The sequence below is a fragment of the Theropithecus gelada genome, chromosome 1, assembly GCF_003255815.1.
Source record: "Theropithecus gelada isolate Dixy chromosome 1, Tgel_1.0, whole genome shotgun sequence".
Lineage (NCBI taxonomy): Eukaryota > Metazoa > Chordata > Mammalia > Primates > Cercopithecidae > Theropithecus > Theropithecus gelada.
In genome coordinates this window covers 222,545,189-222,566,266 of record NC_037668.1, presented here as the reverse complement: position 1 = coordinate 222,566,266, position 21,078 = coordinate 222,545,189, and the positions used below count along the sequence as shown (strand labels likewise).

The following is a 21,078-nucleotide window of genomic DNA, read 5'->3' as shown; positions in this document are numbered from 1 at the left end:
GGAGGCAGAGGTTGCAGTGAGCTGAGATCACGCCACTGCCCTCCAGCCTGGGTGACAGAGTGAAACTCTATCTAAAAAAAAATTATTTTATTTATAATATTTTTCATCAAAAATATACCTTGAAGTGGGCAGGTCAGGTAGTGGGGGTGTGATGGCTATGAGTGGGCCAAGGTGGGGGGGTTCCGCCAGGCAGAGGGAGTGAGACTCCAGGCCATGAGGGGGTTGGAGGGATGCCCTGCACCCTGAGTGGATGATGGCAGATGAATAAGGACCAATTGTAGAGCTGCGTTAAAGAAAAATGCCAAAATCTTCAGAAAATAAGGAATCTGCCAAAGAAGAGAAAATCAGTGACATTCTAGTTTCTGAAGGAGCTCCAAGACGTGTATGATTTCAAGGCTTTGCAAAGATTTCCATTGGCTGTCTTGCAGCCATTACTAGTGGTATGATATATGATCTCTACTTATACCATGAACAGAAATTCTCACTTTCCAGCAGGCAGGAGCTTGACGGGGAAATCACATTTCAGGGTGACAGTGGCATTTATCACTCATAAAGATGTGCCAATGTCACCTTCATTTGGAAGAGGTGTTTATGAACTGACACACAATAACAAAACTGTATCTCTGAATAGCATAAATGCAGTGTAGCAAATGTTTCTATATCTAAGGAAGGAGACCACTATTTCTCCTGCTGCCTCCTCCCTGTACCTTGCCTAGTTCACAAGACAGGAGGAAAGAGAGAAAGCAAAAAGTTAGAAAGAAACAAAAGTAAGATAAATAGCCAGACAACCTTGGCACCACCACCCGGCCCTAGGAGTTAAAAAAAAAAAAGTAATAATAATAACATCAACCCCTGACCTAAACTACTTGTGTTATCTGTAAATTCCAGACACTGTATGAAAAAAGTGTTGTAAAACTTTTTGTTCTGTTAGCTGATGCATGTAGCCCCCAGTCACGTTTCCCATGCTTGCTGGATTTATCACGACCCTTTCACGTAGACCCCTTAAAGTTGTAAGCCTTTTTTTTTTTTTTTTTTGAGATTGAAGGTTTAACTTCATTTTTTTTTAATTTATTTATTATTATTATACTGTAAGTTGTAGGGTACATGTGCATAACGTGCAGGTTTGTTACATATGTATACTTGTGCCTTGTTGGTGTGCTGCACCCATCAACTCGTCATTTACATCAGGTATAACTCCCAATGCAATCCCTCCCCCCTCCCCCCTCCCCATGATAGGCCCCGGTGTGTGATGTTCCCCTTCCTGAGTCCAAGTGTTCTCATTGTTCAGTTCCCACCTATGAGTGAGAACATGCGGTGTTTGGTTTTCTGTTCTTGTGATAGTTTGCTAAGAATGATGGATTCCAGCTGCATCCATGTCCCTACAAAGGACACAAACTCATCCTTTTTTATGGCTGCATAGTATTCCATGGTGTATATATGCCACATTTTCTTAATCCAATCTGTCACTGATGGACATTTGGGTTGATTCCAAGTCTTTGCTATTGTGAATAGTGCTGCAATAAACATACGTGTGCATGTGTCTTTATAGCAGCATAATTTATAATCCTTTGGGTATATACCCAGTAATGGGATGACTGGGTCAAATGGTATTTTTAGTTCTAGACCCTTGAGGAATCATCTCACTGTCTTCCACAATGGTCAAACTAGTTTACAGTCCCACCAACAGTGTAAAAGTGTTCCTATTTCTCCACATCCTCTCCAGCACCTGTTGTTTCCTGACTTTTTAATGATCGCCATTCTAACTGGTGTGAGATGGTATCTCATTGTGGTTTTGATTTGCATTTCTCTGATGGCCAGTGATGATGAGCATTTTTTCATCTGTTTGTTGGCTGTATGAATGAAGGATATGAATAGACATTTCTCAAAAGAAGACATTCATACAGTTGTAAGCCTTTTAAAAGGCCAAGTGTTTCTTTTTCGGGGAGCTTGGCTCTTAAGAAGGGAGTCTGCGGACGCTCCCGGCCGAATAAAAAACCTCTTCTTTCTTTAATCTGGTGTCTGAGGAGCTTTGTCTGCGGCTTGTCCTGCTAAGTTTCTTGGTTCCCTGACCGGGAAGTGAGGTGATAAATAGACAGCTGAGGCAGCCCCTTAGGCAGCTTAGGCCTGCCCTGTGGAGCATCCCTGCAGGGGACTCTGGCCAGCTTGAGCAATGCGGATCCTGAGAGCGCTCCCAGGTAGGCATTTGCCCCGGTGGAACACCTCGTCAGAGCAGTGCACAGCAGGTCCCCATGGAGGATCCACACAGGGGCTGAACACCAGGAAGGAACTGGCACTTTAAGTCCGGACATCTGAAACTTGGTAAGACTGGTCTTTGGAACTTGCCCTCTCCATTTGAGTGGAAGCGTGGCCTGATCATCCATGGGGTGCCTGTAGTAGCACTTTGGTTTTTGTTTTTGACTTGACTTGAATTAATTGCTTGATACTTTGGTTTTAGTTTTCATTTTGACTTGACTTGAATTGCTTGATAAACAGGCGTGCCTTTCTTGGCACTTTGGTTTTGGTTCTGATTTTGACTTGGCTTAAATTGCTTGATGAACAGGTGTGCCTTTAACAACACTTTGGTTTTAGTTTTGATTTTGATTTAGTGTGAATGAGATGAGTGAGTGACTTTTTACCTTTTCCTTTTTGTAGTGTGAATGTTGTTTCGTCTCAAGAGAAAAATAGGTCAGACACAAAGTAAGCCCACTCCGCTAGGAACTATGTTAAAAAAATTCAAAAAGAAAAAGGGAAAGTCATCAAATCATCAAAACTTACTCTATTAAAATGCATGTTACAGAACCTTAAGAAAGGTTTTGCAGGAGATTATAGAGTTAAGTTAACCCCTTAGAGGTTAAAATCTCTCTGTGAATTAGAACTGCCCTCTTTTGGTGTTGGATGGCCCACTGAAGGAGCTATAGACAAGGAACAATTGGCCATGTATTTAAGGTGGTGACAGAGGTTGGAGGACATCCAGTGTACCTAGATCAAATCCCTTTATATTGACTCATGGTTAAATAGAATATAGACAAAACTGGCATAAATTTAGCCCTGTTTAACAGCTTATTGCAAAACAGCCAAAAGTAAAAGTAAGAGCAACTTCGCCAGCAGACGCAGTTAAAAAAGGGAGTACCAGAAACAGCAAAAGAAGCCAGTTTTGCAGGAGCCACCAGAGATCATAGAAATTCTTTTTCCATGTGTCCCAGCCTACCCCGCTTTACCGAGGCCAACAGACCCCTCAGAAACTAGATTCAGGAGCTAACATGCCCCAGATCTCACCTCAAAGGGGAGGATCGGAGCCTCGAGAGGCCAAGGAAGGAAGTCAAGATAGTCAAGTGGGCTGTCTCAGACCTGGTCTTGCTCGAGCTACTTAAATGCCTCTCAGGGAGATATGAGGACCTGTCTATTATAATGACCAGGCCCACATCTGGGGGGACAACAGACTTTCATCTATCAGCCCTTTTCAACCACTGATATACTAAACTGGAAATACCCTGAACCCCTCACCTTGCTCCCGGCAGCTACAGCCCTGTCGAGCACGACTGTGTAGAGGTGTTGGACTCAAGTTTACTCCAGCAGACCTGACCTCCAGGACCAGCCTTGGGCATCAGTAGACTAGGAGCTATACTTGGACGGGAACAGCTTCATCAACTCACAAGGAGAGAGATGTGCAGAATATGCGGTGGTAATCCTGGACACTGTCGTTAAGCTGAGCTCATTACTTTAATTTTGGCCTCAGAACTCAGTAAAGGTAAGACTAAACATTTACACTGACTCTCGGTATGCCTGTTTAACCCTCCAAGTGCAAAAAAATTATATAAAGAAAAGGGCTTGTTAAACTCTAGGAAAAAGAGGAAAGAAACACCCAAAGAATGCAACTCAGCTTCAGCGTTTGCAGAGGTACTGAAAAGCACTTCTGCAGAGTCTAAGAGTTGTTAGAAAAAAGCAAGTAATATAAAAAAGATTTCAGGAATCCTTCAAGGAGCTGACAAGAGCCTAAGACAGTTTTATAAGAGACTCTATAAAGCATTCTGGCTTTACATGTCATTTAACCCTGAGGCTGCTGAAAATCAGTATCTAGTGAAACTTCACTTGTAAAGCAAGTCCAGGGTAACATCAAGCAGAAACTGCAGGCACGAATGCCACCTAGCCTATAAAAGTGGCCACCAAGGCGTATGTTAACTGTGACCAAGGAACAAAACTGGGAAAGAGCAAAAGAAAAAGAAAGACTAAAAGTAAGTGTGAAAAAAAAGAGAATCAAAAGAAAACAGGAGAGACAGACATCAGTGCATGGAGAAAAAAAGCCAATATTTCACAACAGCTCTTAGAAAAAGAAAAATTAGCAATGTGAGAGCATGTGGACGTGGATGTAAATGTGAAAGAAGTCAAGTTAGGCAAGGATTCAAGAGCCGGACAAGGGTAGAGAGAGATTAATGTGCGAGATGCAAAAAGAAAGGACACTAGAAGGGTAAGTGTTCAAAAGGCAATAAAGGAAATGGCCAAGGCCGCAAGATGAAGAGGCCATCAGCCAAGGGCTGCCGCACCTTGGAGGAACCAAATACTGATCCGTTCAGGCTGACAGGAGCTGAAGAATGTAAAGATTAGGGCAGACTACGCACCTTCTCATTAGGCTCCCAGGAGCCCATGGTCACATTAGAAGTTAAAAGCAGCAAGATTCTGCTGTATCTGGATTCCAGTTTCTCATGGAAGGCTAAGCCACTAAATAGAGTTACACAGCGGGGGCAGAGGGCGGGGGGAAGAACCCCTCCTCTAAGGAACTTAAACAGGAGAAAGAGCCGTACCTTGTGAAAACTTGCTTATAGACTACAGAACTGCCCCGTGCTGGAGGCTATCGGTAAACGCTAGTGCTTGTTTGCACCTTTTCAGGTTAAGTTAAAGTTTTCCCCACCAGGACAGAAAAAGTACAAGTGACTAAAGTACTGTTAAAAGACATTATCCCCAGGTTTAGACTACCTCTAACTTTAAAGTCAGACAATAGGCCAGCATTTATAGCTGAAATTGTGCAAGATTTAACAAGACCATTAAAAATAAAATAGAAGTTACACACAGCCTATCAGCCACAAAGTTCAAGAAAAGGTGGAACGCATGAACTGGACACTCGAGCAGCTACTGAAAAAAAATATTGCCAGAAAATTCATTTATGATAAAATCAGGTTTTTGCCTATGGTCCTCCTCTGAGTCGGGGGCACCCCCACCAAACAAAGTAGGTATTTGCCCTATAAGATTTTGTTTGGTTGGCCATCCCCAAATCATCAGTCAGATTAAAGGTGATCTCCAGAAACTAAAGGAATTAACCTTAAAAAAGGAAATGCAGGCTTTAAAAATAACCATACAAAGTGTTCGTAATTAAATAAATGAAAATGCCTATAAGCCTGACACCCTTTTAAATCTAGTGACTCTGTTTAAAGTAAAATCTAATTTTTCTAGGACCCATATAGGATGGGCCCTGTACTGTAACCTTGTCCACTCCCACTGCTGTTAAAGTTGCAGGTGTTGTGTCTTGGATCCACCAGTCAGCGAACACCGGCAGCTCAGGACAAGTGGACCAGCCAGCAGGACGCAGATCATCCAACCCGGCTGATCCTGAGATGAGATCAAGCTGCTGCCGAGGATGACAGCCCTGCTCTGGTCACTCCGGAGGCTGACCAGTCTGCGCATGGCCAAAGCTTGAGGACTCATCAAGCAAGTCAATGTAGTTAAAAATCTTAAGACTAACAGTTTTCCTGTAATACTAACTGTTTTTCTATTCTGTTGCTGTCTTCAACCTTTTTCCCAGGTAAGGACCTCTTTTGTCCTCGCTGGATATGAATATACTGTACATTGTTTTGCTACTGTTACCCCCCCATAACCATGCTAGAAACACCTATATAAGGTGTCCCCACTCTATACATACTACTTAGCAAACCCAGACCCTCCAGCCCAGCAACAATTCCGAGTCTTGCAGTCATTCTTTAAACATATAAACCAGAAGTTACCAGAACCTCCTCCTGTAGAAAAAAAAAAAAAGGAAAAAGCCTATTTGCTCAGTTGTCTGAAAACAGTGCTGGCAGCCTGGATGTTTCTTCATGTTACGTTTATAAAAAGGCTAACGTAAGAGACCAATGGCCTTGAGAAGCAAAAGAGTTAATGCCTGAAGATAACTTTACTTTAACTGACTCTTTCCCCAAACAGACGGCCCAAGTTCACGCATCTGGCTCTTAAAAACTTCTGTTATTAAAAAAAACTGTGTTACTCACTAAGAAAAAGCTTTTAAGACCCAGTGAAAAACTAACCTGCTTAGGACATGACAAAGTTGATACATGTGCCTGTGCAGGTTTAACACAGGTTTGATCCTAGGTCTTCATTTAGAAAACAGTTTCCAGCTATAAAGAATTTAAAGCCCTCATTATAAGTATATTAGTGGTAATAGAAACTTGCTTGCTGCTCCCCTGTGTATTACACTTGCTCCTTCAAATGATAAAAGGTTTTGTAGCTACCATGGGGTCCTCAGAAAACTTCAGCCCAAGTGTATTACATAAAACACTATCGCTCTGTCTCGCAAAGAGATTCAGAAAGTAAAAATAAAAGTGAGAACTCCCACTAATTAGTGACAATTCTCAAAGAGGGGGGATAAGGAAGGAGACCACTACTACTCTTGCTGCCCTCCTCCCCCGACCTTGCCTAGTTCACTAGACTAGTTAGAAAAGTTAGAAAGAAACAAAAGTAAGATAAATAGCCAGACAACCTTGGCACCACCACCCGGCCCTAAGAGTTAAAGAAAGTAATATTAATAACGTCAATCCCTGACCTAAACTACTTGTGTTATGTTATCTGTAAATCCCAGACACTGTGTGAAAAAAGCACTGTAAAACTTTTTGTTCTGTTAGCTGATGCATGTAGTCCCCAGCCACGTTTCCCACACTGCTGGATTTATCACGACCCTTTCACGTGGACCCCTTAACATTGTAAACCTTTAAAAAGGTCAATATTTCTTTCTCGGGAGCTCGGCTCTTAAGACGTGGGTCTGCCGACGCTCCCGAAGAGGTTTTAAAGAAAACCTCTTCCTTCTTTAATATGGGGTTTGAGGAGCTTTGTCTGCGGTTCGACCTGCTACATATCCAGAACTCATTGCCATTGTTTTATATCAAGCCACTGGTAGCAATGAGATTACTGAGGTGGAGTATTTCTCTATTGGCATTGTTTTTGGAGTGTAAGGAATATATGTTGTTGCTTTATTTGTTACAAGTTGGCTTATGAATGGAATGTGGCTAGCAGGAATGCTCACTGTTGCATGGGTTATTATTAACAGAGTAGACATAATACAACAAGAACCGAATACTCCATTCCTTTAAGAGAAAACTGGGCACTGCCATGTTTTGTCTGCCAAGTTACTGGACTTCCAGGCTATGAAAAAGCAACTTAAATACTTATGGAGAGAGGTTTTCTACTTGTCGATGAGTGCTTCCATTTACACATTTATGATGATGGGGGTACAGCCACTATCCAGTTTCTTCAAGCAGTGTCTGTTCCTGCTAGATATCTTTTCACTGGAGCAAAGTGATGAGGTTTCTGAAGTTTATAAAATCTATGTATTTTCTCTCTTCCTGGGATATTTACTGCAGCTAGAGAATCAAGCTTTCTTGGTATCTTGCTTATTAAGTTTGGTAGCAGTCTCAATGCTTACTCAGTGCCTTTGGCTAAATCTAAAGAAAGGAACTTTTGTAGCTAAAATAATGAAAGTGATTAATTTTTACTTGGTGTGTACTCTAACAGTGACATTGTATGTTATAATGAAGATGTTTGTCCTACAGAAAGAAAATGGGCTCATGCTGAAATTCCTTGAAGTTAAGTTTGGACCAAATATGGCCAAGAAGTTTACAATGGATTGGCTCCTCTGTTAAGAATCTCTGCAGGTGGCCGGGCGCGGTGGCTCATGTCTGTAATCCCAGCACTTTGGGAGGCCGGGGCGGGTGGATCATGAGGTCAAGAGATTGAGACCATCCTGGTTAACACAGTGAAACCCTGTTTCTACTAAAAATACAAAAACTAGCCGGGCATGGTGGCGGGCGCCTGTAGTCCCAGCTACTCGGGAGGCAGGAGAATGGTGTGAACCCAGGAGGCAGAGCTTGCAGTCAGCCAAGATCACACCACTGCACTCCAGCCTAGGTGACTCTCCAGCCTAGGAGAGACTCCATCTCAAAAAAAAAAAAAAAAAAAAAAAAAAAAAATCAACACTGTGATGTCCTCCCAATCTTGAAAAATAACTGAACCTTAATTTCACAGACTGAAGTGGATGCATTTTTTTTCTACCTGCTCAGAATCTTTTGCAGATCAAATGTGGACATTTGAAATACTGCTGCTGCTTCTCCTTACCTCTGTTAACTGGATCCAGAGTTCTGTGGGAAACAGAAGATGAACATCACCGTCCTTTGATAAAATGTGGTATCAACCACTCTGCAATATTCCAGATGGGTATCTTCTTTACTATTACCTGGTCTTGAAGATTTTACTGATTGCAACATTTCCCCATAAGTCTTCATTCTATTATAATATTGATCTTGAATTTGATTATGTTCAAGGTCAGAATACATTTCTCAAACATAATTTTGTAAATATTTAATGTGATATAATTGTATCATAGAAGGAAAGAATTATTTCTACCTTCAAGCAAGTTTCTGAAAATGTTTCACGATTTATAACAACTGAAGTTTTACAACAAAAGACTAATTTAAATGTTAGCTGAAAATACGTGACATTTAAATTAAAATCAAAATTACATAAAGGAAAGTAAGTGATTTTTAAGGATATACATAAGGATATATGCAGAATTTTCAGGATGCTCTTCTCATCATCTGCTGCTTATCTGAGTTACTTTCTTGGTAATATACAGTGAATGATATTATTGTATTTTTTATGACTAGTAAATGATTAGTTTTTTCACTTATGCCTATTAATTTGATACCAATTTAATCATGATAAAACAACTGTTACCTATTTTATATGTATATAACATTCTGATTTCCATGGGTGATTGTGGAACAGGTGGTATTTGGTTACATGAGTTCATTCTTTTTTTTTTTTTTTTTTTGAGACAGAGTTTTACTTTTGTTGCCCCGATTGGAGTGCAATGGCTCGATCTCGGCTCACCACAACCTCTGCTTCCCGGGTTCAAGCAATTCTCCTGCCTCAGCCTCCCAAGTAGCTGGGATTACAAGCATGGGCCACCCTGCCTGGCTAATTTTTTTTGCATTTTTAGTAGAGATGGGGTTTCTCCTTGTTGGTAAGTCTGGTCTCAAACTCCTGATCTCAGGTGATCCACCCTCCTCAGCCTCCCAAAGTGCTGGGATTACAGGTGTGAGCCACCACACCTGGCCATATGAAGACATTCTTTAGTGGCGATTTGTGAGATTTTGGTGCACCCATCACCTGAGCAGTATACCCTGCACCCAATTTGTAGTCTTTTATCCCTCACCCCTTTCTACCCTTTTCCTGAGTCCCCAAAGTCCATTGTATCATTCTTATGTCTTTGCATCCTCATAACTTAGCTCCCACTTATGAGTGAGAACATACAATATTTGGTTTTCCATTCCTGAGTTACTTCACTTAGAATAATAGTCTCTAATCTCATTAAGGTGGCTGCAAATGCTATTGATTTATTTGTTTTTAAGGCTGAGTAGTATTCCATTGTGTGTGTATCTCTCTCTATATATATAATTTTCTTTATGGACTTATTGATTGATGGGCATTTTGGTTGGTTCTACATTTTTGCAATTGTGAATTGTGCTGTTATAAACATACGTGTGCAAGTATCTTTTTTGCACAATAACAAATAATAATTTTTTTGTATAATAATAAATAATAAATAACTTCTTTTCCTCTAGCAAAGTAGTGGGATTGCTGGATCAGGCAGTAGTTGTACTTTTAGTTCTTTAAGGAATCTCCACACTGGTTTCCATAGTGGTTGTACTAGTTTACGTTCCCACCAGCAGGGTAGAAGTGTTCCCTGTTCAGTGCATCTACATCAACATCTATTATTTTTTAATTTTTTGATTATGACCATTCTTGCAGGAGTAAGGTGGTATTGCCTTGTGGTTTTGATTTGCATTTCCCTGATCATTAGCGATGTTGAGCATTTTTTCATGTTTGTTGGCCATTTGTATATCTTCTGTTGAGAATTGTCTATCTGTGTCCTTAGCCCACTTTTTGATGGGATTGTTTGTGTCTTCCTTGCTGATTTGTTTGAGTCCATTGTAGATTCTGGATATTAGTCCCTTGTTGGATGTATAGATTGTGAAAATTTTCCCCCACTCTGTGGGTTGTCTGTTAACTCTGCTGATTATTTCTTTGTCTGTGCAGAAGCTTTTTAGTTTAATTAAGTCCCATGTATTTATCTTTGTTTTTGTTGCATTTGCTTTTGGGTTCTTGGTCATGAAGTCTTTGCCTAAACCAAAGTCTAGAAGGGGTTTTACGATATTATCTCCTAGAATCTTCATGGTTTCAGGTCTTAGATGTAAGTCCTTGATCCATCTTGAGTTGATTTTTGTATAAGATGAGAGATGAGGATCCCATCTCATTCTTCTATATGTGACTTGTCAATTATCCCAGCACTATTCGTTGGATAAGGTGTCCTTTCCCCACCTTGTGTTTTTGTTTGCTTTGTCAAAGATCAGTTGGCTGTAAATATTTGGCTTTATTTCTTGGTTCTTTGTTCTGTTCCATCGGCCTAGACGCTTATTTTTTATACCAGTACCATGCTATTTTGGTGACTATGTCCTTACAGTATAGTTTGAAGTTGGGTAAAGTGATGCCTCCAGATTTGTTCTTTTTGTTTAGTCTTGCTTTGGCTATGCAGGCTCTTTTTTCGTCCTATATGAATTTTAGGATTTTTTTTTTTTTTTTAGTTCTGTGAAGAATGATGGTGGCATTTTGATGAGAATTGCATTGAATTTGTAGATTGCTTTTGGCAGTATGGTCATTTTCACAACATTGATTCTACCCATTCATGAGCATGGGATGTGTTTCCATTTGTTTGTGTCATCTATGATTTCTTTCAGCAATGTTTTGTAGTTTTCCTTGTAGAGGTCTTTCATGTCCTTGGTTAGGTATATTCCTAAGTATTTAATTTTTTTTTGTAGCTATTGTGAAAGAGATTGAGTTCTTGATTTGATTCCCAGCTTGGTCACTGTTGGTGTATAGCAGAGCTAATGATTTGTGTACATTTTGTATCCTGAAACTTTACTGAATTCATTTACCAGTTCTCGGAGTTTTTTGCATGAGTCTATATGCCTTTCTGGGTATACAATCATACCAGATACAAACACCAACAGGTTGACTTCTTCTTTACCAATTTGGATGCCCTTTATTTATTTCTCTTGTCTGGTTCCTCTGGCTAGGATTTCTAGTACTATGTTGAATAGACATGGTGAGAGTGAGCATCCTTCTTTTGTTGTAGTTCTCATGGGGAATGCTTTCAACTTTTCCCTGTTCAGTGTAATGTTGTCTGTGGGTTTGTCATAGATGGCTTTTCTTACCTTAAGGTATGTCCCTTCTATGTAGATTTTGCTGAGGGTATTAATCATAAAGGGATGTTGGATTTTGTCGAATGCTTTTTCTGCATCTATTGGTATGATTATGTGATTTTTGTTTTTAATTCTGTTTATGTGGTGTATCACATTTATTGACTTACATATGTTAAACCATCCTTGCATCCCTGGTATGAAACCCACTTGATCGTGATGGATTATCTTTTTGATTTGCTTTTGGATTTGCTTAGCTAGTATTTTGTTGAGGATTTTTGCATCTATGTTCATCAGGGATATTGGTCTGTAGATTTTTTTTCAGTTATATCCTTTACTAGTTTCGGTATTAGGGTGATACTGGCTTCATAGAATGATTTAGGGAGGATTCCATTTTTCTCTACCATTTGTAATAGTGTCAACAGGATTGGTACCAATTATTTATTTATTTATTCGAGACAGAGTCTTGCTCTGTCACCTGGGCTGGAGTACAGTGGCACAATTTTGGCTCACTGCAACCTCCATCCCCGGGTGAAAGCAACTCTCTTGCCTCAGCCTCCCTAATAGCTGGAATTACAGGTGTGCGCTAAAATGCCCAGCTAATTTTTGTGCTTTTAGTAGCGACGGGGGTTTCACCATGTTGGCTAGGCTGGTCTTGAACTCCTGGCCTCAAGTGATCCACTCCCCTTAGCCTCCCAAAGTGCCGTGATTACAGGTGTGAGCCGCTGCGCCCGCCTCTTCTTTTAATGTCTGATAGCATTTAGCTGTGAGTTTATCTGGTCCTGGACTTCTTTTTATTGGCATTTTTTAAAAAAGAATTACCATTTCAATCTCTCTGCTTGTTATTGGTCTGTTCAAATATTCTATTTCTTTCTGGTTTAATCTAGGAGGGTTGTATATTTCCAAGAATTTATTTATCTCTTCTAGGTTTTCTAGTTTATGCATGTAAAGATGTTCATAGTAGCCTTGAATGGTCTTTTGTATTTCTGTGGTATCAGTTGTAATATCTCCTGTTTTGTTTCTAATTGAGCTTATTTAGATCCTCTGTTTTCTTTTTTTGGTTAATCTCACTGGTGGTCTATCAATTTTATTTATCTTTTCAAAGAACCAGCTTTTTGTTTCACTTGTCTTGCTACCAAATTGGCATATAAGTAAACGAGTACTCATAAATTAAGTCTAAACAGTTTTCAAGTTCATGTGAATCTTTGATAAATAAAACTAGCTTCAAAAATTATTATTAAAATAATAAAAATGTCTTTAGAGTCATCAGCATATATTTCTGTCTAAATCAATAAATTTTATATTGACCTCTGTGGTTATTAGGGAAATAACTTTAGATAATGACTAACTTTATATAATACCTTGGTTTTCAAGAGTAATCTAAATTGTTAAAAAATAAATTAATTAAATACATGTAAATGAGATAAATACCTATAAGTGGACATTTTGTGTAATGTAAAATCTTAACATTATTTTAAATTAAATAACAAATGCTTATTGAATGTCTGGGTCATTTCCAATGTAAATAATTATTATATGAGAAAACATGGTTCTGAAATTGTGAAATAATTTTATGTATAAAATGCTAATATCTGACATACAGTTCAGATTTCTTGCTTCTCGTTTTCACTAAAACTTAAGATTACTAGAAATAAAAATTCTAATTAATATATAATTCTGTAAATTGCATTTTATAAAAAATAATTTTGTGTAATTTGGAAGTCATTTTAAAGTCATTTACTTGAAAAGGTAAAAAGAAACCAGACGTGGGGAAGAGAGATGTGAAGAAATATATATATATGCTTGTAAATTAAGTCTAATCATACTGCTATGATTATTCATGCACAAGTTTTTGTATAAACAGTTGTTTTCATTCAATTATATTGGGTATATACCTAGGTGTGGATTTGCTGTGTCATTGGTAACTCTCAGAGGAACTGCCAAACTGTTTCCACAGTTTTGCACCATTTTACACTCCTACCAGTAATGTATGAAGGTTCCAGTTTCTCCATATCCTGACACTTGCAATTTTCCTTTCTTCCTTCTCTTTCTTTCTTTGTCTTTTTCTTTCTTTCTTTTTGATTTTATTCGTGTTAGTGGGCATGAAGTGTATCTAATTGTGGTAGAAGTGTGTTCTGAGGCTGCACCTCACCTGAGACCATTGCCCTGTGCGGATATGAAAGCCCCTCTGGGCTGTGCAGTCACTGATATGAGCTCATAGAACAATGATAGCAGCAGTAGCCATTGTTTTTAGAGCCTGTATGACGTGATAGTTTCTCCTCATCGTCTGCTTGTGTGACCTCCTTTAACCTTCAGAATAGCTTTTCAGGCAGTAGCGCCGTTTTTGCCACTTGAAAGATGGGAAACCCAAGACTCAGGGGATCATCATCTTACATAAGGCCACGGACGATTGGGGAAGTTTATCTTCCAGGACATGCTCATTTCCTCTGCAAGGTGACTGGGGGAGGGGGAGACAGGAATGCTGGGGGCATTAATTCATTCTTTTTAGCCTGTTCTCACATCTCCAAGCTGGAGGAATAAGCTAGACAATGAAAGGCTCCCAGAAGCAAACACATAGAGAAGGCGGGTCGGGGTGGATGCCCTTGATCCTTTTGCTGGGTTTTTGGCTTGGACTCCTGTTGGATACAATTCCTGCTCTGGCTTCCCTGACCTGACCCTACACACCTCCATATGCTTATTCCAAAATGGGTGGACTCCTCTGGAAACTCACCTCCAAGCTTCACTGGTTATCAAGGGAAACTTTGGGAAAAGGCCATTTCCCAGAGTGGTTCCAGATTTAGCACTGGATGACTCACTGGGACTCGGCTGAGCTCCAGGTTTGCCTCAGCTCAGCAGGTTGTAAGGATGGGCAACCTTGTCCTCTTCTAAAAAGATGATGGCACCAGCCTGCCTGAGGTGTGCCCAGGGCTTCTTAGTTTAAAAGTTGGGCTGCTTGCTGAGACGTAGCTTCTCCTGGGTCTCTGGACTTCTTGGCTAGTCAGGAGGAGTCTGCTTTAGAGGAGGGCTTTTTCGTAACTCCCTGTGACTGATTCTGGTCCTTGGACCCCACATTGATGACAGAGAGGTGAACCCCTGGAGGAGGGACGAGGGGAGTTTAGTCAATGTCTCCAATCCCATGGGTGGAGGCTGCATCCCATATCAGCCATGTTGAAATGGGGAGATTGCTGGCCCAGGTGTCTGAAGGCCTACAGGGAAGGCCTCCCTGGGCCTGTTTCCTTATCTGTCATGGCAGCTGGTGATACCCTTGGCACACTGCCTGGGGCCTCAAAACCCAGGACTGCTGTGAGGAGCCATGTAGACTGCACAGCCTAGTTCAGGGGGCTTCCATTATCTTCAGTGTCCTTGTTGATAAATGGGCCCAGTTAAAATCATACATGGTGTTAATAATAATTCCCCATGAGGTAGGCGTCCTCAGGACATTATTGATAGATAGATGGCCTTGGAAAAAACACAGAGGAATGGGGTGATGATTCCAGGAGTAAATAAATCATCAGGAGGCATTTCTTCAGGGCCTGATGATTCCATTTTAAAGACAAAGAGCTGTGGCCCAACGAGTGAGGTTAATAAGTAACCCATGTGATATGAGGGACAAAGTCTGGATTCAGACTCAGATCTTTGTGGTTGAGTTGCGTCCATTTGCCTGAGTATCTGGTGCCTTCTGAAAGGAATTAACACTGATCAACCCGATTTTCTCGTGTCAGGACTCAGTCTGACACCAGAGCTGTTCTCTCAGAACAGCGTTCGTGGGCTCGTCGGGCCCTCCATCTGTGGCTCAGGGAGGCCACGTTCACGAAACCTGCAAACCCACACACACCCCGTTGGATATGACTGTGCCACTTCTCTTGTGCCCTGCCAGGTGACTGACTAATGTGTGGTGGGAAACGATACGGTTCTGTTAGGGAGGAAGCTGCCTTTTTTTTTTAGGAAAATGCTGTGATAAGCAGCCTGAAGGCACATGGTGAGGAGCGAGAGGAAGAGATGGCCGGAGTCTCTGCTTGTAAAAATAACTCCGATTTTGTCTTCTCCATCAGACCGACTACAGCCTCCTCATTGAAAGTGGAATGCCTCATCCTACTCTGTCTTTTTGCCAGAGCAGTCACCACATTCTGACTTTCCCTGTGATTTGCTTATCTACCACTTTAATTTATGCTGTCTGTAGCCCTCTCTAGACTACACTCCAGGAGGGCAAAGGTCTTTGTCTTTTTGCTCACAAATACCTCCCGGTTTCCTATAGTAGGCCTAAGACACGGAGGGTGCTCAAAAAATGTTTGTTGAATGAACGCATAAGTTTGGGGAAGGAAGAGAGAGCTGAGACACGGGTAGGGTAGCCATCGCCAAGGGGTATTTTCAAGAGCAGGGAACTGCAAGGTTTAAACGCAGGCTGGGGGACACTGGTATGATATGTACCCCTCAACCTCTGCATCCTCGGATGAGTGGGCTCCCGCCACTCCCCACCGTGTGTGTGTGTGTAAAGTGCCAGGACAGTGTAAAGATGAGGAGGGAAGATAACTCAGGTCCACACTGAAAACCAGGAGCACCCATGGCACAGTGTGAGGAGACTGGGAGAGTGCGGAAGATAACTTACTCCTCTTTACATTTTGCCAAAGGCAGGCCTTGACCAAAGTTGTTCCCAATTCCTAGAGGTCTGAGAGAGGACACGAGCTGCACAAATGCCAAAGGGTTGAGCAGCCTGTAGCCCTATTGGCCAGGGCACAGTCTGACAGCCAGAGGCCTTAGCCTGTCTGACCCAGAGGTCCCTCCCCAGAAGAAGCTGTGCCTTTTGATTGTACGGCCACCTGCTATATAAGGCCTCTGCCACACCAGCACTAAGCTTCTACCGGGATCCTCCTTCTGTAGGACAATCACCAGGCCAGATCCAGAAGGTGAGAGGACTGCAAGGCCAGGGCCTGAGCCCTGGGAGAAGCTGAAACCACAGGAAGGGCATTCGGGACCAGCTCAGGTCCTTCCCTGGCCAGGTCCAGGACATTCTTGTGGCCCTTGCTCCTTTGGCATTGCCCTAGGCAGTTGTATGCTCAGGAGAGGGGAGTCTGGAGTTGAGGGAGGATGTGGGCTGGGGATGTAGTTTTCTTGTTGTTTTGCCATCTGCTATTCTGTGTGTGGTTTGTGTGTAGTGTGTGTGTGTCTTCTGTGCATCATTCTGTGTGTGTCATCCTTCATTCTGTGTGGTTTTGTGTCCTCACAGCCTCTCTGAGCTCCAGCTTTCTCTGTGGAAGATGAAAGCAATTATAGCAGGACCCTGCCAGGCTGTTGAAAAGATTCCACAATAAAACTTTGCACATGGGAAGTACCTAGTGAAACAGCCTCAGATGCCACTTCTTCTCCTGTCCTAGGTGGGGGGCCCTGACCCCAGCCTCACTGGTCCCTCTTACCCACAGAGGTGGTGAGCATGGCTCTGGGTCCTGCTTTGGGGTCACTCCCAGGCTCTGTTTCTCTGCTGTGTGCCCCTGGGTCAGGTCCTGACCTCTCTGGGCCTCCAGCATTTCTCCCTGAAAATGAGGCTAGTGTCAGGTCTTCTCCATAGGCTGAGGTGATCTGTGCACTTGATGTGCTGCTGGGATCTCCTTCTCATCTCATCTCATCCTCTCCTTTCCCCTCCTCCATCACACTATAAGGCTTGAGGGGCTTTTTCTCAGAAGGCCAGGCCCCTGAAACTCTTTTCCCACTGAGGAGAAAAGCAAGCAGCTGGGGTTCCAGGCCTGGAGGGGTGCCCGGGCCTGGAGGGGTGCCTGGGCCTGAAGGGGTGTGCCCGGGCATGTAGGGGTGCCCAGGCATATGGGGGTGCAGGGCTTCCGCATGTTTGCTACAAGCTCCAGACCAGACGTGCTTTATTTTCCTCCTTGGATCTAAATGGTGGGGTCATTGGCATCATGGATGGGCCTCTTCTCCCAGACCAACTGGTTTCCCTTCCTCTTTACCAATCTCTAGTAAGTCAACCAGGGTATCACTGTAGGGGATGTGGTGTGTGTGATGTGTGTGTGATGTGGTGTGTGTGATGTGTGGGGTGTGTGGTGTGTGTGTGATGTGGTGTGTGTGATGTGTGGCCACTGGAGACACAGTAGAAAATAAGTCAAAGGTCTTTGTGCTAGACCTTAGGAATGGGTTTCTTCTTCCAGGCCTATCTTAGGATTTTATGTCCCTGCCAACATGATATTAGGGCTTTATTTGGCCAATAAAACATAGACGGTACTGATGTGTGTCACTGTGAGATAATAGCTTTACCCAGGGCATTTTTTTGCCATGCTCTCCTTTCCCTCTGCCTCAGCAACTAGCTTGGGTCCTGGAGTTAGGGAAATGCATAGTAGGGTTCCCAGAAGACCCAGCACGGACATATGACATCAACAAAGCTTCAATGTTGCTTTACAGCATTGAAAAAAATAAAAAAGTAAGTCTAACCTTTTCTGTCTCAGTTCTTATGGACACAGAAATTCAAAATTCAATCTCTTAAGATTTCCACTACAGTCCAGCCTATCCAGATCATCTGGCATAAATGCCAATAGTCACACCAAGACAAACCTTACTTCTCTGACATAAGAGAGTTCTGCGGTGACATCAACTATAATGGCAGCAGCAGGATATAAAGAGCCTCAGACCGGAAGAGAGAAGGTGAAGGCCCTTGTTTCTGTAGGTTGGCTCAGAATCTGGTGTGTGTAGATGGCAGATGGCCAAATAAGTCAGAAATTTCCAAACCTGACCCTGTGTCATATTCACTATGTGATCTTGTTAAAAGAATTCCCTCAGCAGATTACTAGATCTCAGTGGGTGCCCTGAAATTAAGTACCTCAGGGTGATTTTTATGCATCCCGTGGATTTTGGAGTCATGGTTCTAAGTTATAAGCCTTCTTAGAACCCATATCTTGTCGGTCCCCCATGTGACAGAACCTCCACCTTGGTTCCTGATTTGCACCCCTATTCCCTTTCTGATATTGGGATTCTGTACTGAACCCGAGCTTACCGGGTTGGAGCTTTGCCCATACATACACCAATCCCTTTCTTCTGAGAAATGAATCCTGTCTCTTGAGCTCCCAGACACATGACACCTTGTGATTCAGAGGAATACCACTCTTTGAGGAGGCCCTGCTGGAACTCACTGTGGTACATAATTTTGTGATACGGGTAACCCTGCAATCTCCTCTCAGAGAAATTTATCCCTCCACTCACCAGCCCCTGTTGAAGGGGTGAGTCAAGGTAGGTGTGTTTTATTATAGCATGTGATCCACTGCAAGTCACAGCCAACTTCACACACACAAAAAAAAGCCAATACAAGGAAAGCCAGCCTACTAACTGGCTAATAACTAATGTTCTGCCTTGAAAGTTTGAACAAAGAAAAGAAAAATCTGTGATCAGAGACTAGCGAATATTTACACTGAAGGTTACACGGAATTGGGGATAGAATGGTCATTCTCAGTCGTGTTCTTACTGAGAAGTTATCTCAGAAAGTTAAATGCCAGAGAAAGCCTATTAACATCTTTTATACAGCCAGAGAGAGAGATAAAAACAGACAGAAGAGGAAATTCTATCCTTAGAACTTTTTAAGCAAAATTTACAATTTTTGACACAAGGTGTATACTGTGTTTCATTTTTGTGAAGTGCCCCTGTAAACTTTCAAAACTCTCCTTTCCTTGAACTAGCATGAATGAGATTGGTTTCTCACACATAAAAAAATTTGCCTGCATTGAATTCCCTTAAATGATGAACATGGGTCTTATTCTAGCCTGAAGTTACCACTTGGACAAAATGAACTTTTACCCAGGATCAGGCCAGCCTTTTTCCTCCAGCCTGGCCCCTAAAGCCCCAAGTTCCTCTCAGCTGAGTCAATCCTAATTATGTTAATATTTCAACAAGATTATCAGCTTATTTTTCGCTTTTCCCTACTTCCAAATTGAAATAACTTTATTGTTCTCTTCATACTTTTCAAAGTATTGAAAATCAACCAAACCTAGTCAACGAAGTATTAACTAGTTGGATAGATGGCATATTAAAACATATATCATCACCTTAATAGAGAAGTCTCTCCCATGCTTTCTTATAAATCCAGATGTGCCCTGATTTAAGGAAATTTCTAATTTATAAAAACTCAACTTGTAATAAACTGTGAGGGTAAATTTGCTTTTCCAAAGCAACTCTTCAAATGCAGAGCACTCTATGCCTACATGTAGGCACTTATTTCAAAGACAAAAACTGAGCGGAGAAGGGCGAGAATACAGTAATGTCCACTGAAGGATATCTTAGAGAAGCATAAAAATCAATAGGAAAAGAGGATTTGATTTGCATAGCATATTTCCAAGACATATCAGTTACTACTAACGATCAACCTAGAGAGCCATTACTCCTGAGATTCTGGAATGAGCTTAGCTGACTCTAACCTCATCCAAATCCGCTCAAGACAATCCCTAGGAAATGATTTCACTTATTTCCAATAATCTAATTTCCATGAACTGGTTACATAATCTCTTCACAACACAAATATCTCAATGCTGAGAGTCCTTACTGCCTCCACACCTTAATGTACCAATTTATTTCTTCCTAAAATGCAACCATATGACCTAGGACACTCATTAAGAAAGAGAAACTGAGTTCTCTACCAGACTCACGCATTTTCGCTCAGTAATACTCTCTCAGAGTAAAGAGAAATGTGCAAAGCACGAATTTATTGAGGGAAGGAGTAAGGTGTTAACAGTACATTTATTTAGTCATTATATAGGTATTAATGAATGTCTAATATAATCTATCATTAGTGATTATATTTTTGTTAAATTTATATATGAGAAGTTGGTAAGTAATCAATTTTAAAGCATTTATTATAGCATGATGGTTAAGGATGTGGCCCCCAGAATCAGTTTCTTAGGTTTGAATCCTAACTATAAATATTCTAAGGTTTAGTTTCATCATCTGTAAAACAGGAATGAAAACAGGGATAACCTTGCAAGATGATTGTGTAAGTTAAATTATATAATCCATGTGTGATGGTTTATTTTGTCAAGTTGACAAGGCCACAAAGTACCCAAACATTTGCTCAAACAGTATTCTGAGTTTATCTGTGAGGATGTTTTTGGATGAAATTAACATTTGAATCAGGAGATCCAGTAAAGAAGATTGCTCTCCCTAATGTGGGTGGACCTGATTCAATCAGTTGAAGGCCTGAACAGAACAAAAAGGCTAACTTTCCTACGCGTAAGAGGACACTTCTCCTGTTTGACTGCAGGAGCTAGAATATTAGTCTTTTCCAAGTTTCACTCCATAGCACTGAAACATTGGCTCTTCTTGGGTCTCAGGCCTGCCAGCTTTTTTATTAGAACTTACACAACTGGCTGCCCTAGTTCCCAGACCTTCAGACTCAGGCTGGAACTACACATCGACTCTCCTGGGTCTCCAGCTTGCCAAATGCAGTCCTTGAGATTTCTTAGCCTCCATAATCATGTAAGTCAATCCTTACAGTAAATCTCTATTTCTCTGTCTCTCCCCCATTCTCTCTCTCTCTCTCTCTCTCTCACACACACACACACACACACACACACACACACAC

General features: G+C 41.5%; 1 pseudogene; it reads left to right on the top strand.

Annotated features, from left to right (window-relative positions):
• The first annotated feature begins 253 nt into the window (after positions 1 to 253).
• LOC112636340 lies at positions 254 to 15,402 on the top strand (annotated as a pseudogene).
• Positions 15,403 to 21,078: the final 5,676 nt, after the last annotated feature.